Raw genomic sequence first — 24,546 nt, 5'->3', positions numbered from 1 at the left:
ATCTCCAATATTCTAGAATATTTATAGTAGTATACACAAATCAATATTTGAGGTTTATCTCCAAAGTAGTTATAGCCTTTTTTCCCATTTAATCTATCTGGTTGTGCTAGTTATTAGGTGGATGGTAGTGATTTAATCTCCAGGAAATAATGTAGAATGTTCATAGTATACACAAATCAAAGGTTGAGAATATCTCCAAAATATTTATGCTTTTTTTCCCTTTTAAGTAAATTGATTAATTAAAAAAAAAAATCATGTGAAAAAAGTGTCATATGAAGTTAGATATGAACCTTTGACATGTGGTATAGATAAGCCATGGCATTGGACAATTGTATTGCAACAAAGCCTATTTACAAATTAAAATCTCCATGGTAAAGTGGGAATCAATGTTTTGATGCTTATTATGCATATGAAATTTTACGAACAATTTAATTTCTATGGCTATGCTAGTATTAGTTTGAATGTTCTTTTTTTATCTCTATTTAAATTATGAGGTAAGAAATACCTTTCAAATACAATATGATTGTTTGATAAGATGTTATAGTTGTTTTAGAACAATAAATGCATGACACTGATATTCAATAAAAGATAAAACATCATTTCTTTGAATGATCTACACATTGTTTTCATCCATCAATTCTATTGTACCTAGTCCTTCGCTTATTTAGTAGGATTTAACGCCAAATTGTAATCTTGTATCTCTGGTATCCATATTATTTAATTCTCTTCACATCCTTGTTGAGATAAAACATATTTTTATCTTTGGATGTTGTTGGCATGATGGCGGATTTGTTTGTTGGAATTGATGTCAACCTACTTATGGTTGCCTTCATGATCTTGATGGTTCGTGGTCAAAATGGAGATCTACTAAAGATGAACTACCATTGACTTGATGTAGAAGTAATTGGCCAACTAGGCCCTCATGATCCATGCTGATGTTGGCCAACTAGGATTTCCTGATCTTGAATGATGTAGAGATGTTAGTGCTTTATGTTGGTGTCCTTAATGCTTGTAGATGAGTTCCAGAGGTTTGGACAAGGTTTAAAGATATTGTATGTGTTGAAAATAGCAACAAGAAATGCTAAAAATAGAATTGCTATAAATAGTAGTTCAGCTAGTGTTGAACATAGCAACAAGGAATGAAAAATGGAAGTGCTAAAAATAGCATTCTATAAATAGCATTTCAGGATACCTTCCTATTTTAGTTACTCCCTGAACTAAAATAGTGAATTAAAATTCGAATTTGATCTTAGTAGTTGTTTGTAAAATAATTAATTAACTCATCTTGAGTTAATTAGTTAAGGAAAATCAAACATGAAGTCTATGTGGGGACATGCAACAGTTTCTCCATTAGTTGAGGAATTTATCCATCAGTTAAAGAGATAAGGATGAGTTGTAACTAGTTGGCTCAGTTAATTGAGTCAAGTCCAGTTAGATTAATTCAAATAGTTTGTTGAATTAATGTGAGTTCAATTAGTTAATGCATGCATGCATGTAACTGCTGCACTTCAAATAACTGAATATTCTCTCATAAATAACTCATGCATGTCAGTTCAGACAGAGACCTAGTTGAGATCAGATGGAGGGGCAGTGTACTATCAGTTGCTAGAATATTCCATTGTGAATATTCCTTGCATGCAGAAGGAATTCTTTCCTTGAGGATTGCGCAGTTACTTCTTCAGGTTTTGTGAGTGTGATGAGGCCAATTCATACATGTGACATCATTGGACCCCAAGAAAAACTACGCAAGGAAATAGGAGGCTTGGAGGGCTTGAGGAGGACATATACTATGTCTATTCAGTCTGTGAGCTATATTGTTTGATTGCAGAGAGAGCAGGATAGCTTGAGAGCTGATTCTTTTTGTAACTTGAACAAGATTTCCACTTGTATGATAATACAGAGATTGGGGTTTTAGACTGAGGCTTTCCCCGGGTTATTTCTTTTGTGTTATGTGTGATTGATTTCTCATTCTCAGTTACATGTGTTCTCTTGATCTTGCTCAATTCGATTAAGCTTCTGCAAAGTGTTGTAGAAGTAGATCTTGTATTATGTTTTAGTATATTGCATAATCTATTGATCTACAGTGGGAATTTCTACATGGTATCAGAGCAAAGGTGATCAAGGTGAAGAACAGTATACAAGAAGGAGAAGTTCGAAGTTTGTGGTTCCTGAATATAAAAATCGAGTTCTTATCACATCTCAATTTCACTAATGGCGTTTAGTGGTTTAAGACTCAAGTATGCCCTTGATGGCAGCTCGAATTATATAGCCTGGAAGGATTGCATGGAGGCAGTATTAGAATATAACGGTCTAAAGGACTTCATTGATCAAGAAGTCCCCAAGCCGACTAATGCTACTCAACTGGCGGAATGGAAGAAATGTGTGGCTAGAGCAAGGAGAATCCTCCTGGAGGGAGTTCGAGACCACATTGTCTCAAGCCTCCATGAGAAGGAGACACCGTTTTCGATGTGGAAAACATTGAAATATCTATATCAGAACAACAACGATTAGAGGAAGTTGGCACTGAAAGACAAGCTTCGTAAGATCAAGTGTGAAAAGGGCGACACAATCTCTACATATCTGAACAAGCTCACCACCTGCAGGGATGAGCTTGGAAGTGTAGGGATCACGACTGCTGATGATGACATGGTGAGTCTTGCACTCCTCGGTCTTCCTAAGAGCTGGCATAACTACCAAGACTCGGTTAATGGAAGAGAAAAATTGCCAGATTGGGAACGACTTTGGTCAGATCTGATGCAGGAGGAAATAAGAAGAAGCACCAGAGATGGATCCTCATCGAAGCAATATGATCATGAAAATATAGCCTTAGCGAGTAAGGCGAGGAAAGGGAAAGGGAAGGTGTCCCATCCTAAATTCGGTTCTTCCCATGGTGGGAAGAAGATTGACAAATCAAAAGTGTGATGCTTTCAATGTCATGAAGTTGGCCATTATGCTACTAATTATCCACAGAAGAAATCCAAGAAGGGTTCCTCGATGGGATATGATGGTGAGGCACTGGCCTCATAGTTTGAGCTGGATTTCTCACTTATTGCATGCATGGTTTCATCCATGGTGGGATGTGTGTGGTACCTGGACAGTGGAGCTTCATTCCACATGTCAAGTGACAAGAATATTTTTAGTACCTTGGAGGAGAAGGATCTCCATATGCAGATCGAGATGGGCGATGATGGAAAGTACCGTGTTTCAGGTGAAGGTACGGTTGTGTTTCAGAGGGAGCATGGAGCTCCCCTCACCCTAACCGATGTAAAGTATGTACCAGGTCTGAAGAAGAATCTTGTGTCTGTCGCTATGCTAGAAGATAAAGGCTATGATGTAGTCTTTAGTCAAGGAAAGGTATTCCTAAGGCATATCGGTACTGGATAGATAAAGAGAATAGGGATTCGAGTTAAGAATCTCTACAAGCTTGAGGTAGACGATTGTGCTACTTTTAGTTCCAAAGCTGAGATGGTGCAGAGCCAATATGTTGGCGATCTATGGCATAGAAGACTGGGCCACTTGCACCATGGAGCCCTAAAGATCATGTAGCAGATTTCTACCGGATTACCCAAGGGAAAACTTGAGCAGACGACTACATGCAAAGGTTGTACCTTGGGTAAGTATACGAAATCTTCCTTTCTAGATCGAGACAGTAGAGCTAGAGCAATCCTGGAGCGAGTTCACTCAGATGTTTGTGGACCATTCTCTACAGCCTCCACCACTAAACAAAGGTACTATGTTATTTTTATTGATGATTCTTCTCGTAGATGCTAGATCTACTTTATGCAAAATAAGGATCAGACCTTCTTGAGGTTTTGTGAGTTTAAAGCCTTCACAGAGAAAGAATCTAGAAAGAAAATAAAAGCTTTGCATAGCGACAATGGTGGAGAGTATGTCTCCCAATAGTTTAAAGACTTGTGCGCTACAAAAGGAATTAAACAGGAATTGACGGCACCCCATAACCCACAGCAGAATGGGGTGGCCGAAAGGAATAACAGATCGATTGTGGGAGCAGCTCGAGCAATGTTGCATGACCAAAGCCTACCACTGCATTTGTGGGCTGAGGCATGCAATACAGCAGTATATTTGCAGAACAGAAGCCCGCACCGTATACTGGGGATGAAGACACCTATGGAGGCCTATTTTGGGAAGCGACCTGATGTAAGTCACTTCCGAATCTTTGGATCATCAGTTTACTGTCATGTGACCAAAGATGCCAGGAAGAATGTAGACCCAACAACTGAGTTGGGAATACTTGTGGGGTACACGGATACACCCCACAACTATCAGGTGTACCTGCCTTCCACTCAGAGGACAGTGGTACGGAGGGATCTAAAATTCGACGAGCAGAAAGCCATGCAAGTGTCACTTGAGATGGAGCTCAAGTTGCATGCAGAGGAGGAACTTCCAGTTCCTAAGGAGGAGGAGCCTCAGATTGATGCAGAGCAGCCGCATGCAGAGGATCCGGGAGTGGAGACATCCACTCATGCTGAGACTTCCAGAGATGGGCAGAAATGCTCAAGGGAAGCTAACATGTTGATGTTGGATGTGCGGGAGAATGTGGGGCAACCATCTTCTCAACGCAAACAGAGGAGGTCACCCGAGCTTTACACTGGGTACATGGCCCTAGTTGGGGAGTGTGTAGGTACTGAACCTTCTTCATTCAAGGAGGCAGTGTAGCAACCAGCCTAGGTTGATGGTAGAGGAGTATGACACTATCATTGGGAACAGTGTGTGGGATGTTGTCCCAAGACCTCAGGGTAAGTCAGTGATGAGTTCTAGATGGCTTTACAAGGTAAAGCAAGCAGTTGATGGAAGTGTTGAGAAACATAAGACAAGGTTTGTTGTCTCACAGTTCGAGGGGATCGACTACGATGAGACTTTTTCTCCCATAGCAAGGTACTCATCGATTAGATCGATGTGGGCACTATCAGCGCAGATGGGGTGGAATATCCACTAGATGGATGTGAAGACAACATTCCTTAATGGGAAGATTGAGGAGGAGGTGTACATTGAGCAGCCAGAGGGTTTCGAGACCTTCGATTGTGAGTCGCATGTGTGCCGACTCAAGAGGACTTTATATGGGCTGAAGCAAGCACCTCGTGCTTGGTACACCAGGATCGGCAGTTATTTCACCGGATTGGGTTTCACCAAGAGTGAAGCAGATGCGAACCTTTACAACATCATGGTAGAAGGTAAACCATTGATCATTGTTCTTTATGTCGATGATCTGATTTTGACAGGTGATGATCAGCTGATACAGTCTTGCAAGGAGGACCTTGTAAAAGAGTTCGAAATGAAAGACATGGATCTTATGCACTACTTTCTAGGCATGGAGGTGCGGCAGAAAGATGGTGAAGTTTTTGTGTCTCAAGGCAAGTATGCCAATGAGATACTCAGGCGCTTTCACATGGAGAAGTGCAAGCCCATGCAGACTCCTCTAGCTGGGAACTGGAGGAAGGAGGATGCTACTTCAGGTGAGGTAGTAGCTACTACTGTTTATTGACAGCTGGTGGGTTCACTTATATATTTGGTGAACAAACGACCTGACTTATGCTTTGCGATGAACTAGCTGATTTAAGCTATGGTTCAGCCTACCAAGCTATTTTGGAAGGCAGCGAAGCATGTGCTGAGATACCTCAGAGGCACATCTCAGTTCGGATTGTGGTACAAACGGACAGAGGGAGTAAAGCTTCAAGGCTTCATAGATTTGGATTGGATAGGGATCCCATCAGACCGGAAGAGCACATCTGGAGGAATATTCAACCTTGGTTCAGCTGCAGTTTCCTAGTACAGCAGGAAACAGAGATTAGTTGCACTTAGCTCAGCAGAGGCTAAATACATGGTTGCTAGTCAGGCTACATGTGAGGCCATTTGGATGTGGAAGATTATAGTGGGATTGTTTGGTCAGAGGATGGATCCTACAGTGATCTACTGCGATAACCAGAGTTGTATCAAACTCTCTGAGAATCCAGTTTTGCATGACAGGTCCAAACACATTGATATCCAGTATCACCATCTTTGAGACTGTGTGGTCAAGAGGATCATGTTGTTGTTGGATGTTTCGACTGAGGAACAGGATGCAGATATTTTGACGAAGGCATTGTCAAAATGCAAGTTCGAGTTTCATAGAGACAGGATTGGGTTTACTGATAATCCCTTTCTTGTTGAGAGGGAGTGTTGAAAATAGCAACAAGAAATGCTATAAATAGTAGTTCAGCCAGTGTTGAACATAGTTACAAGGAATGAAAAATGGAAGTGCTAAAAATAGCATTCTATAAATAGCATTCCGGGATACCTTCCTATTTTAGTTAGTCCCTGAACTAAAATAGTGAAGTAAAATTTGAATTCGATCTTGGCAGTTGTTTGTAAAATAATTAATTAATTCGTCTTGAGTTAATTAGTTAAGGAAAATCAAACATGAAGTTTATGTGGGGACATGCAACAATTTCTCCATTAATTGAGGAATTTATCCATCAGTTAAAGAGACAAGGATGAGTTGTAATATTGAGTTGTAATTAGTTGGCTCAGTTAACTGAGTCAAGTCCAGTTAGATTAATTCAAACAGTTTGTTGAATTAATGTGAGTTTAGTTAGTTAATGCATGCATGCATGTAACTGTTGCACTTCAGATCACTGAATATTCTCTCATAAATAACTCATGCATGTCAGTTCAGACAGAGACCTAATTGAGATCAGATGGAGGGGTAGTGTACTATCAGTTGCTAGAATATTCCATCGTGAATATTCCTTGCATGCAGAAGGAATTCTTTCCTTGAGGATTGCGCAGTTACTTCTTCAGGTTTTGTGAGTGTGATGAGGCCAATTCACACATGTGACATCATTGGACCCCAAGAAAAACTGTGCAAGGAAATAGGAGGCTTGGAGGGCTTGAGGAGGACATATACTATGTCTATTCAGTCTGTGAGTTGTATTGTTTGATTGCAGAGAGAGCAGGATAGCTTGAGAGCTAATTCTTTTTGTAACTTGAACAAGATTTCCACTTGTATGATAATACAGAGATTGGGGTTTTAGGTTGAGGCTTTCCCCAGTTCATTTCTTCTATGTTATGTGTGATTGATTTCTCATTCTCAGTTATATGTGTTCTCTTGATCTTGCTCAATTCGATTAAGCTTCCGCAAAGTGTTATAGAAGTAGATCTTGTATTGTGTTTTAGTATATTGCATAATCTATTGATCTACAGTGGAAATTTCTACAGCAAGAGGTCTAGCATGCATTTTGGATGCTTACAAGTGGAGTTTCGAGCAAAAAAGGAGTTGAATAAGGGTAACATGGGTAATGCATGGGAAACCTATGTTAGTAACTAAGGTTTTGTTCATAAAACTTGTGTTACCCCTTCAAGTAACTCTCTTCCTGAAGGGAGAGGGTGCATTATGGTCTGTAGGGCGAGAAAATGAAAAACAACTCTAAAAAACCAATGTTTTTACCTATGGTAATCGAAATAAGGTTCAATGAGAGTGGTTGATTTGGTCTTCATTGATCATTTGCATGGATAGATATATAATGTGAGTTAATATCTATATATCCAAGTTGGACAAAGGTAGAGTTTAATGAGGAACACATTCTCCTGCTACAAAGAGGAAGAAACTTGCAAAGAGGAAGAGAAAAATGTGATGGATACCCGATGGCAGAGATCATAACAAAAAGGCAAAAACCTACAGAGATAAAGGGGATAGAGTAATATATACCTGACCTAGATGGTAGAGATCATGCTAGAGAATGTGATTGTAGGGAGATATAGTGCAAGCAAAAGAGTCAAAGTGCAAACCTGGAGAAATTCGAGTATGGGCAGAGGATTAAAGGCAGAACAAGACTTATTGGCTATGGTGTTTATATACAACTAACCTTGTGATTACAAGGTTATATAGGTAGAGAGAAAGGTATTGAGATGTCATTTGGCAGAGTTTACATATCCATAAATCATGAATGCCATATATGTGTTAGGCCTTGTATTGTTGTAATTTGTATGTTTATGTCTAGAGAGGCAAAGTTGCTTTGTATACATAATGCTTGTATTTTGTGAGTGGTGATCAGTTATATTTTGCAGTATATAGTGTGGTATTTGTCATGAGTTGTTGTTGTATATGGCAAAATGGGAGAGTCTTGTCACTTATTGTTTAGAGTTTTTGAGAGGCTTGTTGCTAAATTGATGTATGATCATAGATTTATCTGAGAGAGTATTGTTGAGGGTTGAATTGCAGAGAATGGTTGATGTTATATTTGGGGTCCAGTTTGAAACATTATGAAATGTCACCCTAGAGAGGTTGAGGAGGTTCTGGCCTCTGTTCAATGGTGTCTGAACAAGATAGGGGTGGTGGCTCCTTCTGGTAGAGGCTAGAGAACTTTATTACGAAGTAGAGGTTCCATTCTAGTGGTGTTTAGAAAAATAGGGAAGTTGGTGGCCTAAATAGTTGATGGGAGTTGGGGCTTCCTAGATGGTAGTGGCTAAAAAACTTTACAATGGGTTGTGGCTCCTAACTGGTAATGGCCGGCGGAAGATGTAAATGAAATTGATTGAAGAAATAATAAAAGAAGAGAAACATAGCAACAATAAGAGCCAATGACACGCCTTGTGCATCCAAGGATGTTGCACTCTCGCACATTGTTTTGGGAAATTTTAATGTCTACGAATAAACGCTTAAACCCCTAGACTAGTAGCTAAGTCTAGAACAACAGTGCAAAGAATTCCCTACTTTTTCTATGACCAACAGATTAAATAAGAGGTATAGAAGCCTACCTGTAGCTTTCGCTTACTCCTTATCTCCCTTGACCAATTATGTCGCTCCTTTCCATACTTAATCTGCTTGAAACGTACCTGCACACAGATAGAAGACAAAAACCGATCAAAGCATATGATAATGATCTATTGATTAAACATATCATGGAATCAAGTACATAGTACACATATGAAAGCATCAATGAATAACACAAGCATATGGAAAAAGATTTGAACACTTTATTAGTAAAAGGAAGAGTTACAACCCAATTTTCTTGATTTAGCATCACTCCTCCAGTTCAATCCCATCCTCTCCTCATAACAAGCAAGACATTTTGACATCATTACAATACTTGAAATCAACTCAAGTCTCATACTAACAGCATCTCCCTATAATTCAATGATTTCTAGCCCAGCCAGCCCCTGATCACTTAGATGAGTGGTCTTTTTATAGGTGAATGAAGGAAGTTATGCCATAAATGGTGATAATGAATGCCCTCCCAAACTTAGGATTTAGTTCCATGGAGGAAGGGATAAAGGGATTGATGTTCCTTAACTCCCTACCTCATCCAAATTCGAGCTCAAAGGAGTAGATAAACTTGGGAAACTTCTAGATGCATCCAATGGATAAGAATATTCCCAAACCCCAATGCAATTTCACTCAAATTCGCCCAGCTCACCCTGGTAGTATTCTGGGCTGCACTGCAGTGCACCTTGGTAGTGTACTGGGCTGCATTGCAGCACACCCTGGTAGTGTATCTACTTGCGCTGATCCTTTTAGAGACAATTTTTGGATGATTTTAGTCATATAACTTCTTGGGAAGCTAGGAATTCTGATGGTTGACTTCTTTAGGGCATGTAACAACTGAATTAGGGTTTGATGGGCCCTAAAGCACTGATCTATAAGATGGGAGTGATGTGCCCAAATGGATCTGTAACAGTTGCCCCCTAAAGCATGAAATCAAAAATATATATGTCGAGTGAAATGCTTTACCATGTGGAGAGGAGGTTTCGAAGTGGAAGGTGACATGCATCAATTACAATACAGATATCATGATAATTTGTTTTTTTCTCATGAACTTGCTGAGGGAAGGTATACCCATGCTCAGCTTATAAACTTTCATTACATGTACAAATATAGTCGTCTATAGATATAGACCCATGAATGTAAGTCCATTGTACATTAGATTTAGTACTCCTGAAAATATCACAGCCTGGATGGATGAAACTAGATCCGTGGTCTTCAATCTCGTTCAATCTTTCGCTCAAGTACAAGTCTAATCATGTGAATAGATGATCTGAAGCAACGTTGCACGAAGCGGGGACGTTTTTTGGAAGTGGGGACGTGGAAGAGCCATTTTCCAAAAATCTACGAAGCAAAGCGTCTGTGGAAGCGTCTGCTATATATATATATATATATATATATATATATATATATCTATATTTCTATATTTCTATATTTTTTTGCATTTATACTCAAAACAAACATCCCAATTACTAAATTAGTTGTAGAAGACATGAAAACATGCATATTTTTGCATAAATCAAGATAGATATAACATCCATTGTACATTAATGATTAATTATTCGAGCATCAACCATTTAGATGCATCAACCATCTAGAATCTATATTCTTCTCCTCTTGTCTAGCCTTTACCTCTACCTCGATTGTCTAGGGATATTAGTCAACATTGCCCAATTTTGATCAAACTACCTAATTCAAGACTTAAAATATAGTAGAAAAAGCTTAACATGCTTGATCGATGATTTTGACTTGATTAAAAGGTAATTTTTTGCTAAGGGCGTGCTGCGTGACAAAGGATTTAAACAATTAACACCACCAACAGTAGGGTACATATAGGGCTTGGTTCTCTTGATTAAATGCTAATCGCATACCTTCATACTTGATATAATCTAATGAAATACCACAATCCCATTGATCCTGAATTCCTGAAAACTGTTAAGTTTGCTAAATTTTGAATAGGATATGAAATTCTATTTTCTCCATATGAAGTCCGATGAGGCTGGAACCACTCTCAAACATCCTGAGTCATTTCATGGTAATGTTAAAAATTTAAGTAAAAGGATGAAAATGAAAAATAAAGGAGAATGTCACTTTTACTTTAAGAATTTAACATTACCATGAGGGAGCATCTGCTATATTTATATATTTTTATTTTTTTTTGCCTTCATTCCTCACCCTAACCCAAGGTGGACCCACCCCCAACAAGCAAACTCACCTAAAATTTAAAAAAAAAAAAAAAAAATTGAAAAAAAAACGATTTTCTAAATAGCCCGACACTTTTCCAGAAGCGTATGGGAAGCGTATGCTTCGTACTGCCGAAGCGTCGTATGAAGCGCACTTCGAAGATTCGGAAGCGCGCTCCGGAGGAAAGCTTCCAAAATTTCCAGGAAGCATCCAAGACAGGTGGAAGCACGCTTCCAGGGACGCTTCTTGGACACATCCGCACGGGACACGCTTCGGGCCTTGGAATCCGCGCGGGGGGGGGGGGGGAACGCTTCCTGCAACATTGATCTGAAGTTGAACATGGGAAGACATTGTTTGATTACTAGCCAGTGATGTAGAAGTTAATAGATGCGAGAGTAATCACCGATAATGATAATGACCCTCAAGGTACTATAGTACATTTCACATGGTGTGAATAAATGATTTGATGTCGAACACCATACAAAGTCTTTTGGTCGAAGGCCAGTGATGTCAACCTATCGCTAGAAGCGAGAAACCTGCCATTGATGTATGCAAGCCTCAAGGTACTGAAGGGGTGTTTCTAAGTCAACTTCTTGGATGATGTGATGACGTCGACAAGACGAGACTTGTTGCAGAAGGGCCTTGATGTATCCCACATCAATGACACGAAACGAGCTAAATGATTTTGGAGACGAAAAATCGACTGACGACAGAAGGTTCAGGAATGGAGATCATGAAAATGAAGGTTTATGGTATTGCAAAGGATGAAGTTTGAACTAAATGACTTCTCTTGAACATATTGGTGACACTGAATGAATTGGTAGCATTGACCCAAAACCAAAGTAATGGATGGTGTGATAGACCATAGGTATGATAACCATCAAGCAGATAACCCAACCCAAATAGTCTGAATGAATTGGCAGCATTGACCCAAAACAAAAGTGATGGATGGTGTGATAGACCATGAGTATGATAACTGTCAAGCAGATAACCCAACCCAAATAGTCACGGAGATGAAGTGAAAGTGTCATGTTCAAGAGCGACTTGCTACCATAAAGTGTTTTCCCCTTTTTCCAATTTTCCCCAGTCATTGCTGACCAGTACCTCTTTATTTTTAATCAAGCTTGAGGAGGATAACATATGCTTGTTGTATAATTTCACCCTTCGGGTGAATCCATCGATATTTGATGCTTTAATGAGTCTAGCGAAGGTGAAACACGGTCTTGTCTAGCTGGACAAGTTTGTCGCTATTTGATGTTTTTAACAAGTTTAACGACAAAGATAACTCGGTCCTTTTCATGTTTAGAGAGTTTGAAAAGGGACAAAAAGAAAACTCCACAAGTTCTTTTTCGTATATTAATCTCTCAAGTCCAAAAAAAGAGTAAAATAATACAAGAGAGATATCGTTTTCAATCTGTTAATGAGCTGGAAAGGATAAGTGCTCGGAAATCTTTTCATATTTAGAGAGTCTGAAAAGATCTTAAAGAAGACTCCATTTTGAGGAACGAGTGGTGTCTAGGGTAGCAACTGGTTCTGGTGATGTGGGAACTTCTCAAAACATGTTGATTTATGTGAATTTGTTGGCTAATAAGACCACTCATTACAACTGTTCCTCAAAAAAGGATAAAACAACCAAGTGAAAGCGTATGATCGGCCAAAGGCATGGTGGTGATGGGATGAAAACAACCAAGGCTCATATGACAAAAAGGCTAATAGAATGGCAATCACAAGGGTTAAAATGGAAATGGGTTCATTTTTAAACAAGCTTGAACCATATGGAACTATGCTTGGATTTTGTTTCATGTTTACACAAGCTTGAAACGAACAACTATGCTTCGATTCAGTTTCATTTTTACACAAGCTTAAAACGAAAAACTATGCTTGAATTCAGTTTAATTTTTACACAAGCTTAAAACGAAAAACTATGCTTGATATTAGTTTACATGCCCCTAGCATGATGAAAAGGAGAGTCTCCTGTAACCATATGGAAGTTGTTGCGGTGAAGCAAGACGGTTATTCAACACCTTTTTGGCTTCGTCCAGATAGGGACAAAGGTGAATGGGGTGATTCCCTTCACATAACCTACAGGGAAACTTAACTTTACCATTAGGTGCATGCCCCCCAAGGTTCATTACATTCACCTAAGTAGACTACTCATGCCTATTAGGTGGATGGAATGAAGGTTCATATACGAGATCAAGTGAAATACTCGACTGGGATTTTACGAGATCTAATCAAAGACTCAACTTGGAACTTGGGATCTTGTTTCATTTTTTTAATGAACTTGACACAAGACAAGGAACTTTGCTCACATTCCTTGTTTCATTTTTTAACGAGCTTGAAACAAGACAAGGAACTATGCTCATACTCCTTGTTTCATTTTTTAACGAGTTTGACACAAGACCAAGATCTATCCTCATAGACCCTTGTTTCATTTTTTAGTGAGCTTGACACAAGACGAGGAACTATGCTCAGATCCTTGGTTTCATTTTTTAATGAGCTTGAAACAGGACAAGGAACTATGCTCAGATCGTTGGTTTCATTTTTTAATGAGGTTGACACAATACCAGGAACTATCCTCCTATTCTTTTGATCACAACTCATAAGAGGTCATGAAAAAGAGATCTGGTTCCAATGCCCCCAGTACATGATGTACAACATCACTGAATTGATCGTCAGTTGATGTAGGTATGGAACAGGGTGCCACATAATTAACCCATGGTGGGGATGATACCATTGGTACAAAAGGACCAATTAGGGAAGATGATTGACTAGAAGCTATATTTGGACCGGGAAATGAACGCTGGTCAACGGTGACAATTATGCCTTCATGCGGGAAATGAATCACTCGAAAGAGTGTTGAAACCATAGCTCCCATGTCATAAACATAGTCGCGCCCAACAAGTAAATTGTAATCTAAAGGGCCTGGGACTACCATCATGTTCAGATAAATGGTTTTTCCTCCCAATGTAATAGTTAACTGGGGGAGGATCCCTAATGGTCGACTGGTTCCTCTGTTAAAAGTAAACAGATTCTGGGTAACTGGCAAAAGCGGCGGCGAACCGAGCGCTTGCCAAGCAGTTGAGGAAAGGATACTCACTGATGCACCTTCATCTATTATAGTGCCTGATACAATCATATTACAAACTTGTACGATGATCTGGAAAGGCACATAAGAAGGAAGACGAAATCCTGCCAGTCGATTCCGATCAAAGGAAGTGGCTAGACTACTTGGAGGGGGTACCGTAGAAACAGGAGTATTAACCCCTTGAGTTACGAAAACGGGAGGATTTTCCTCCTGTCTTGATGGAACAGGAGGATTGCCTCCTAGCTCATTTGAATCTGAAGAAACAAACAGAACCTGAGTGGTATCATATTCACTCTCTTGGGGAATGGTACGATTAGCTGAAGGTGAAATCGGGTCAACTATTACCTCGACCTGTTGATTTGGGTCGGGTATAGACTCATAGGATTCACTTTCAGAGAGAGTGGGTTTGATCGACAGTTGATTTTGGTCAGTCAATTCATCAACTAGTGAAGGATTTAGGGAGAGTTTCCTGTAACAAGATGGAAGTCACTGCGGTGAAGAAGGACAGTTATCCAACACTTTTTTGGCTTCATCTAGATAGGGACAAAGGCGAATTGGGTGATTCCCTTCACATAACCTACATGGAAACTTAACTTGACCCCTTTTTCCATGAACTTTACTACCACTAGTTGACAGTGTGTCACCAGCATGATCTCCAGAAGTTGATTACATAGGATGATGTGAACGAGAAGACCATTCTTCTAAGATCTGAGGAATATCAGGACAATTTCGAAGAAGATGGTCTCCTACACAAAGTTTGCATGGATATCGAACTTTGTGAGGCTTGAAGGACGATTTCTCATCATATGTTTCATTCAAAGCAATAGTTGCTTGGTTGCCTCTCCACTGAATTTGCTTCTTCTTCTTCGTCTTCCCTTTCTTCTTCTTCTTCTTAGCCACCTGGTTACTAGTACCAATACTTTCACCAAGCAAAGAGGAAGAAGGGGAGGAAGAAACAACTGAGGAAGAAGGCAAAGGGTCAACTTTAGGATTGATTGGAGGTTGATTTTTTTCCAGTTGGAGGTGTACTCGATTGCGGAGAAATCATGACATTTTGAACCAAGGAGGTTGAAAAAACCATATTGGCAAGCCAATGGTAAATCTCGGAAGGGAAAATGTAGCCATATAAGGAGCACCAATATTTCTGAAAGGAGGAAAAGGAATTTGATTCCCATCAAAAGGAATTCCTTGATCGGTGGACTACGGATTTGTCGCCATATGTTTAAACCTAAGATCAACTAAGGAGTGAGCGTGGAGGATGTTATCCACGGTCAATTATATTTATTTTAATCAAAGTAACATAACAAAACAAAAGAGGGATAATCTAGGCAAAAGGTTTACCAAGCAACTGTGAACTGCAGAATACCTCCTGGCGAATCAAGAAGTACGGGCAGGCAATCTCCCTGAATGCTGTGTTCGGTGTATCATAGTTTACAAGGCGGCCGACTCAGTTACTTAAGGATGGATAGCAACCTAGTGTTTTTCTCCCATCTATACTCGAAAGTACATGGAGGCCCAATTCGTATAAGCGATGTGTAATGAAAAACCACACAGTGAGAGCATTCCCATATACTTTACGTACTGTAACACTGCCCTATACCCGAAGGTACGTGGAGGAGCTACGATATACTCACGTACGTGAAATGAGGTATCACACCCGGGATGTATTGCACACAAGTTAGTGACAACTGCTTTGTTTTACGACGCCGGAACACGTCTCTAGCCCTGACCTCTAAATGTTTTTCGTTAGGTGACAATGCTCCATTAGGTAAATTCAGATAAATTTTAAGTTGATATTCTTTAGAATTTGCCTTTCAAGGTTCACCATGTGATGTATGTTTGCAATTTCTAAAATGCAACTAATATGATCAACATTCTTTCCATTCAATTTAACAATGAAAATCCTTAGCTAGTAGGGATAGAGCAATCAGATCTTTGACAAAAAGCAAAGAGCATATCTAATGCAATTTCCCTAACTATTCCTTTCAAGCATTCACAAACTACAATATTTATAATGAAAAATGCATGTATTTCTTTTCGATTTCCCTTAATATGAATGAACAAAAAGGAAAACTAATGCACAATAGATCAATAAACTCTTTTCATAAAAATGACAATTTTGCAACAATTTCTTTTCAAGGAAAGGAAGACTTTACAACACTTTAATTTTCAAATAAATGATGAAATACGACGCTTTCAACGAAAAGACTAATCATATGCACACATCAATCAATAGATCATTCATGAATTTATGACAATTCAATTTTCAAAGAAAAAAATGATTTTACGACACTTTCTTTCGACAAAAATCAATCAACCAAAACACTAACTTTCGACTATAGATTGAAAATGACAAAGTAAATACATAAGAAATATTTATCAATCCTAGTCTAAGTAGGGCCAGCTAAGGAGATGAAAACCTAGTTTCTGAGACATGACATCCATTTACAATAAGCAAACAAGCAGTCAGAAGAATTTTGTCTAAAAATTTAATTCCAAGGGTGGGAATTTGACCCTAGGAAGATCAACGCAGGCCAAAGAGGGAGTAACTGCGTTGTAGTTCAATGTCTCTAACTGGAGGGTGCATTGCAGCGCACTGTCTCTAAGGCTAGCCTGCAATGGTTCCTGTGAGGCCACTCAAGAGTCGTCTAACCTCAAATTTTGACTAAAATTCAATGCAAAAGGCTGAATTACAACAAGTAAAGTATGTCAAGCTGTCTAAAGAGGATGATATGCTACTAAGATGGATAATCAATCCCCAGTGGAGTCACTAATTTGTTTTGGGAAGTTTTAGTGTCTACGGATAAACGCTTAAACCCCTAGACTAGTAGCTAAGTCTAGAACAACAGTGCAAAGCATTCTCTACTTTTTCTATGACCAATAGATTAAATAAGAGGTAAAGAAGCCTACCTGTAGCTTTCGCTTACTCCTTATCTCCCTTGACCAATTCTGTCACTCCTTTCCGTACTTAATCCGCTTGAAAAGTACCTGCACACAGACAGAAGACAAAAACTGATCAAAGCATATGATAATGATCTATTGATTAAACATAGCATGGAATCAAGTACATAGTACACATATGAAAGCATCAATGAATAACACAAGCATATGGAAAAATATTTGAACACTTTATTAGTAAAAGGAAGAGTTACAACCCAATTTGCTTGATTCAACATCACTCCTCCAGTTCAATCCCATCCTCTCCTCATAACAAGCAAGACATTTTGACATCGTTACAATACTTGAAATCAACTCAAGTCTCATATTAACAACATCTCCCTATAATTCAATGATTTCTAGCCCAGCCAGCCCCTGATCACTTAGATGAGTGGTATTTTAATAGGTGAATGAAGGAAGTTATGCCATAAATGGTGATAATGAATGCCCTCCCAAACTTAGGATTTAGTTCCATGGAAGAAGGAATAAAGGGATTGATGTTCCTTAACTCCCTGCCTCATCCAAATTCAAGCTCAAAGGAGTAGATAAACTTGGGAAACTTCTAAATGCATCCAATGGATAATAATATTCCAAAACCCCAATGCAATTTCACTCAAATTCGCCCAGTTCACCCTGGTAGTGTACTGGGCTGCACTGCAGTGCACCCTAGTAGTGTACTGGGTTGCATTGCAGCGCACCCTGATAGTGTATCTACCTGCGCTGATCCTTTTAGAGATAATTTTTGGATGATTTTAGTCATATAACTTCTTGGGAAGCTAGGCATTCTTATGGTTGACTTCTTTAGGGCATGTAACAACTGAATTAGGGTTTGATGGGCCCTAAAGCACTGATCTATAAGATGGGAGTGATGTGCCCAAATGGATCTGTGATAGTTGCCCCCTAAAGCATGAAGTCGAAAATATATATGTCAAGTGAAATGCTTTACCATGTGGAGAGGAGGTTTCGAAGTGGAAGGTGACTTGCGTCAATTACAATACATATATCATGATAATTTGATTTTTTCTCATGAACTTGCTGAGGGAAGGCATACCCATGCTCAGCTTATAAACTTTCATTACATGTACAAATATAATCGTCTATAGATATAGACCCATGAATGGATGACAAGGAATGTAAGGCCATTGTACATTTAATTTAGTACTCCTGAAAATATCGCAGCCTGGATGGATGAAACTAGATCTGGAGTCTTCTATCTCGTTCAATCTTTCGCTCAAGTACAAGTCTAACCATGTGAATAGATGATCTGAAGTAGAACATGGGAAGACAACGTCTAATTACCAGCCAATGATGTAAGCCGTTAACAGACGCGAGAGGAATCACCAATAATGATAATGACCCTTAAGGTACTACAGTACATTTCACACGGTGTGAATAAATGATTTGATGTCGAACACCATTCAAAGTGTTTCAGTCAAAGGCCAGTGATGTCAACCTATCATCGGAAGTGAGAAACCTGCCATTGATGTATGCATGCCTCAAGGTACTGAAGGGGTGTTTCTAAGTCAGCTTCTTGGATGATGTGCTGCTGTCGACAAGAAGCGACTCATTGCAGGAGGACCTTGATATATCCCACATCAACGACATGAAACGAGCTAAATGATTTTGGAGATGAAAAATCGACTGACGACAGAAGGTTCAGGAATGGCGGTCATGAAAATGAAGGTTTACGGTATTACAAAGGATGAAGTTTGAACTGAATGACTTCTCTTGAACATATTGGCGACACTGAATGAATTGGTAGCATTGACCCAAAACCAAAGTAATGGATGGTGTGATAGACCATAGGTATGATAACCATCAAGCAGATAACCCAACCCAAATAGTCTGAATGAATTGGCAGAATTGACCCAAAATGAAAGTGATGGATGGTGTGATAGACCATGAGTATGATAACTGTCAAGTAGATAACCCAACCCAAATATTCACGGAGATGAACTGAAAGTGTCATGTTCAAGAGCGACTTGCTACCATAAAGTGTTTTATCCTTTTTCAAATTTTCCCCAGTCATTGCTGACCAGTACCTCTTTATTTTTAATCAAGCTTGAGGAGGATAACATATGCTTGTCGTATAATTTCACCCTTCGGGTGAATCCATCGCTATTTGATGCTTTAACGAGTCTAGCGAAGGTGAAACTTGGTCTTGTCTAGATGGACAATTTTGTCGCTATTTGATGTTTTTAACGAGTTTAACGACAAAGATAACTTGGTCCTTTTCATGTTTAGAGAGTTTGAAAAGGGACGAAAAGAAAACTCCACAAGTTCTTTTTCGTATATTAATATCTCAAGTTTGAAAAAGCGTAAAATAATACAAGAGAGATATCGTTTCCAATATGTGAACGAGATGGAAAGGACAAGCGCTCGACAATCTTTTCATATTTAGAGAGTCTGAAAAGAGCTTAAAGAGGACTCCATTTTGAGGAACAAGTAATGTCTAGGGTAGAAACTAGTTCCGGTGATGTGGGAACTTCTTTAAACATGTTGATTTATGTGAAGAGGCTAGCTAATAAGACCACTCATTGCAACTATTCCTCAAAAAAGGATAAAACAACCAAGTGAAAGCATATGATTGGCCAAAGGGATAGTGGCGATGGGATGAAAACAACCAAGTGAAAGCGTATGATCGGCCAAAGGGATGGTGACGATGGGATGAAAACAACCAAGTGAAAGCGTATGATCGGCCAAAGGGATGGTGGCAATGGGATGAAAACAATCAAGGCTCATCTGACGAAAAGGCTAATAGAATGGCAATCACAAGGGTTAAAATGGAAATGGGTTCATTTTTAGACAAGCTTGAACCATATGGAACTATGCTTGGATTTCGTTTCATGTTTACACGAGCTTGAAATGAACAACTATGCTTCGGTTCAGTTTCATTTTTACACAAGCTTAAAACGAAAAACTATGCTTGAATTCAGTTTCATTTTTACACAAGCTTAAAACAAAAAACTATGTTTGAGATTGGTTTACATGCCCCCAGCATGATGAAAAGGAGAGTCTCCTATAACCAGATGGAAGTTGTTGCGGTGAAGCAAGACGGTTATTCAACACCTTTTTGGCTTCGTCCAGATAGGGACAAAGGTGAATGGGGTGATTCCCTTCACATAACCTATAGGAAAACTTAACTTTACCATTAGGTGCATGCCCCCTAAGTTTCATTACATTCACCAAAGTAGACTACTCGTGGCTATTAGGTGGATGGAATGAAGGTTCATATACGAGATTCATATTCTAGAACAACAGTGCAAAGCATTCTCTACTTTTTCTATGACCAATAGATTAAATAAGAGGTAAAGAAGCCTACCTGTAGCTTTCGCTTACTCCTTATATCCCTTGACCAATTTTTTCGCTCCTTTCCATACTTAATCTACTTGAAAAGTACCTGCACACAGACAAAAGACAAAAACTGATCAAAGCATATGATAATGATCTATTGATTAAACATAGCATGGAACCAAGTACATAGTACACATATGAAAGCATCAATGAATAACACAAGCATATGGAAAAATCTTTGAACACTTTATTAGTAAAAGGAATAGTTACAACCCAATTTGCTTGATTCAGCATCACTCCTCCAGTTCAATCCCATCCTCTCCTCATAACAAGCAAGACATTTTGACATCATTACAATACTTGAAATCAACTCAAGTCTCATACTAACAACATCTCCCTATAATTCAATGATTTTCAGCCCAGCTAGCCCCTGATCACTTATATGAGTGGTCTGTTTATAGGTGAATGAAGGAAGTTATGCCATAAATGGTGATAATGAATACCCTCCCAAACTTAGGATTTAATTCCATGGAGGAAGGGATAAAGGGATTGATGTTCCTTAACACCCTACCTCATCCAAATTCAAGCTCAAAGGAGTAGATAAACTTGGGAAAATTATAGATGCATCCAATGGATAAGAATATTCCCAAACCCCAATGCAATTTTGCTCAAATTTTCCCAGCGCACCCTGGTAGTGTACTGGGTTGCACTGCAACACACCCTGTTAATGTATCTACCTGCGTTGATTCTCTTAGAGATAATTTTTGGATGATTTCAGTCATAGAACTTCTTGGGAAGCTAGGCATTCTGATTGTTGACCTCTTTAGGGCATGTAACAACTGAATTAGGGTTTGATGGGCCCTAAATCATTGATCTATAAGATGGGAGTGATGTGCCCAAACGGATCTGTAAAACACATTGGTCCTTCACTAAGAAATGCGGGTCATACGGATTGAAACTTTTGTTGTTGAAGGTGAATCTTTTGAATTCCTCCATCTCGGCCTCAATATACTTGAGATTCTAGATCTCATACAACCAGATCCGCAAAGGAAGAGCACACCAAGGTGCCTTCTTCTTCCCATGCAGTCTCATAGACAGACTTATCAAGATGTGATATGACACTTCTTGCATGACGAGCTTATCCATGGAAAACTTCGGTAAAACATGTGGAACCTTCTCCACGATGTACATCCGTATGAAGGTGCCAAGGGGTGAGGCATACCAATCCGTTATGTCAATCAATGCCTCCATCGCTACCTGCGACATGCAAGGTGGATCCTGCTCGAATATTATTCTATACACCTGGGTGACGAAGTGGTCTGATAACTATATGATAACTTTGTGGAAGCTGCATTTGGAGAAAAACTAGCAATAGGTGTGCACAAATGTTTCCAAAGGTGTCCATGCCCAACCCAAGCCTAGGAACTGCTGACGTGCACACACTGCATCCAGTATGCAAGCAAACATGTATATCTTCGCTTGCTGATCATTGGGCAAATTTCAGGTTTCTGTTTACCGCCTTACAAGTCGCCATCTTGGGACACAGGTAAGTTCCCTCTGTGGACAGAGGCAACCCCTCTATCCCTAGAGTGGGTCTAGTCACTGCACAGAAAATACCAAAGAAAATTTCCTTATAAAGTTGGTGTTATGAAGACCTACCTTCAATCCGACGTTCGATGAAGTCCTCGTCATGTTGCTCCAACTCTTTATTCTTCTAGTCATTCATATCTTAAAACAACATGTAGAGAAACACCACAAACGCAATAGAAAATGACCAAACAATCTACTTGAAGAGTCAAGGAACCTCAAGCTATCAACATACAATTTAATGCACAATATAGGAAACAAGCTATTGATTTGTATTAATATAAATCAAAGTAAAACTTACAATCGAGCCTTGATGTCGTAAGCCTCCTTGAAGGGTCCTGTCAGTATGTCTCCGTAAGCATTTACTTATGAACCGTCTTCCAATGGAACATATGACTCTCTCTTCTATCCAAAAGGGTTGATACTAGAAAGCTCTCAAGCCAACTCTACTCAAGCATCTCTCAAATCAAAATACAAATGAGGCTACTTTCACACTCCAATAACACTCTCTACCTATACTCCTCTCTTAAAAACTTGAAACTATCAAATTACATCTAGCTATCACCCAGTTACATCCAAGCTAGTTGATGTTATTCATGGAGGAGATATTTATAGGAGGGAGAGGTCCCATAAGAGAAGGAAGGAAGAGCTTATCTCTTAGGGAGGTTTCACAAAAGGTGGAACAACTATCCTAGAGGAGAAAGGTGAGTTCAACTGACCCAACAACTAGCCCTAGGATCGCCCATGAAGAAATTCCATCTCGAAGTTGCAACGAGTTGTTGAAAAAATTGCCAAATCTGGTTCGTCACAGGTGCAACATAGGGACAAAGTGAACACTTCGCTAGGGCTAGTGTTAACTTGACCATCTTCACGAGGGGGCTAACTTCTGACTCTCCCCGAGTTGGTAAAGAGATTGACTTAGATTCATCTCTTACCCACCCTATTCTTTCTAAGCCTGACTCTTTGGTGTCTGTTCCCAACCAACCATTGGTCGAAGCGAGTGTCGACCTGGCTTCACCACCGGTTGCTCACTCTGTTCCGGAAGTGCATAATGATCATATTTCTCATGTTCTTCTCATCTCTTCAAATTCTCATGAATCAAAGGATGGCCCTCCTGTCTCGGCTACTCCGTAGAGTCCTCCTTCTATTCCTGCCATGCATGGGGGCAATCATCTGATACCCCCACCAAGTAGTTCAGTCGTTTCTTTCGATTGGAGTCACTTGACTACTTTCTAACTCCTATCTTATGTTCCTTCCCAGATTACTGTACACACCTATAATATGGCAGTACCTGGCACTCTATTGGATGAAGATGCGTCTGTTAGCCTCTTGTCTTCCACTACTTGGCAAGTTTTGGGCTCCCCACAGCTTGTGCCTATCACACAGAATCTGTTGGCTTTCTACGGAGGAATCAATCAACCCTTAGGGATCCTTCCAAAGTTCCCTATTACTTTGGGAGGAAAAACTGTCTATATAGACGTGATGGTCGTCCAAGGTGCGTTAGATTTCAATCTTCTCCTTGGACGCAACTATATTTATGTCATGGGAGCTCTTGTTTCTTCACTTTTCCGTGTGGTTTGTTTTCCGCACGACGAAATAATTGTGACTCTTGATCAATTGTCATTCATTAGTCACCAGATACCTCCTTTGCAACCATCATCCCCTATCGGCTCTTGTTTGCAAGCAATACCTTCCCCGTCGTAGGTCAATTATGTGGCTACCCATTCTGCCTCTGCATCTGTTGATGATCACGTAGATGGTCTCATACATCATGTACTGGGGGCATTGGAACTCGATCTGTCGTTGGTACCCAATGACATGTATTCCTCCTAGAGCATGGTTCTTTCGTCTAGCAAAGACCTTATGGGAGCCATGTTCTCATATGGCCCATGAACAAGTTTATGAGGAGAGTTCCTTTTTCTTGTGTCAACCTCGTTAAAAAATGAAACAAGAGACAGAGCATAGTTCCTTGACTTGTGTCGAGCTCGTTAAAAAATGAAACAAGGGTTATGAGGAGAGTTCTTGGTCTGGTGTCAACCTCGTTAAACAATGAATCCAGATGTACGAAGCATAGTTCCTTGTCTTGTGTCGAGCTCGTTAAAAAATGAAACAAGGGTTATGAGGAGAGTTCCTTTTCTTGTGTCAACCTCGTTAAAAAATGAAACAAGAGGCGGAGCATAATTCCTTGTCTTGTGTCAAACTCGTTAAAAAACGAAACATGGGTCTTGAGGATAGTTCTTTTCCTATGTCAACCTTGTTAAAAAAAGAAACAACTCCCTTTTCCAAATCGAGTCTTTGATTAAGATCTCGTAAAATCCCAATTGAGTCTTTCCAAGATCTCGCAAGTGAACCTTCATTTCATCCACCTAGTTGAATGAAATGAAGCTTGGGGGGCACGTACCTTGATTTGAGTCATTATGCTGGGGGCATGCGAACTTATAGCAAGCATAGTTTTTCGTTTCAAGCTTGTACAAACATGAAATCAAATTCAAGCAGAGTTCTCCATGGTTCAAGCTTGTGTAAAAATGAACCCGCACCTAATTTACATCTTGTGATTGTTGTTTTTATCAGCGAATTTCTGCTAGATGTGCCTTGGTTGTTTCATTCCGTCACCACCATCTCTTTGGCCAATCATATGCTTTCACTTGGTTGTTTGTACTTTCCTGAGGGACTGCAGTGATGAGTGGTTTTATTAGCC

This window comes from Pinus tabuliformis, chromosome 3_1 (assembly GCF_031772625.1).
Source record: "Pinus tabuliformis cultivar Carrire ecotype Pingquan chromosome 3_1, CPIR1, whole genome shotgun sequence".
Lineage (NCBI taxonomy): Eukaryota > Viridiplantae > Streptophyta > Pinopsida > Pinales > Pinaceae > Pinus > Pinus tabuliformis.
The sequence above is the reverse complement of the archived record's forward strand: the minus strand, read 5'-3'. Positions refer to the sequence as shown.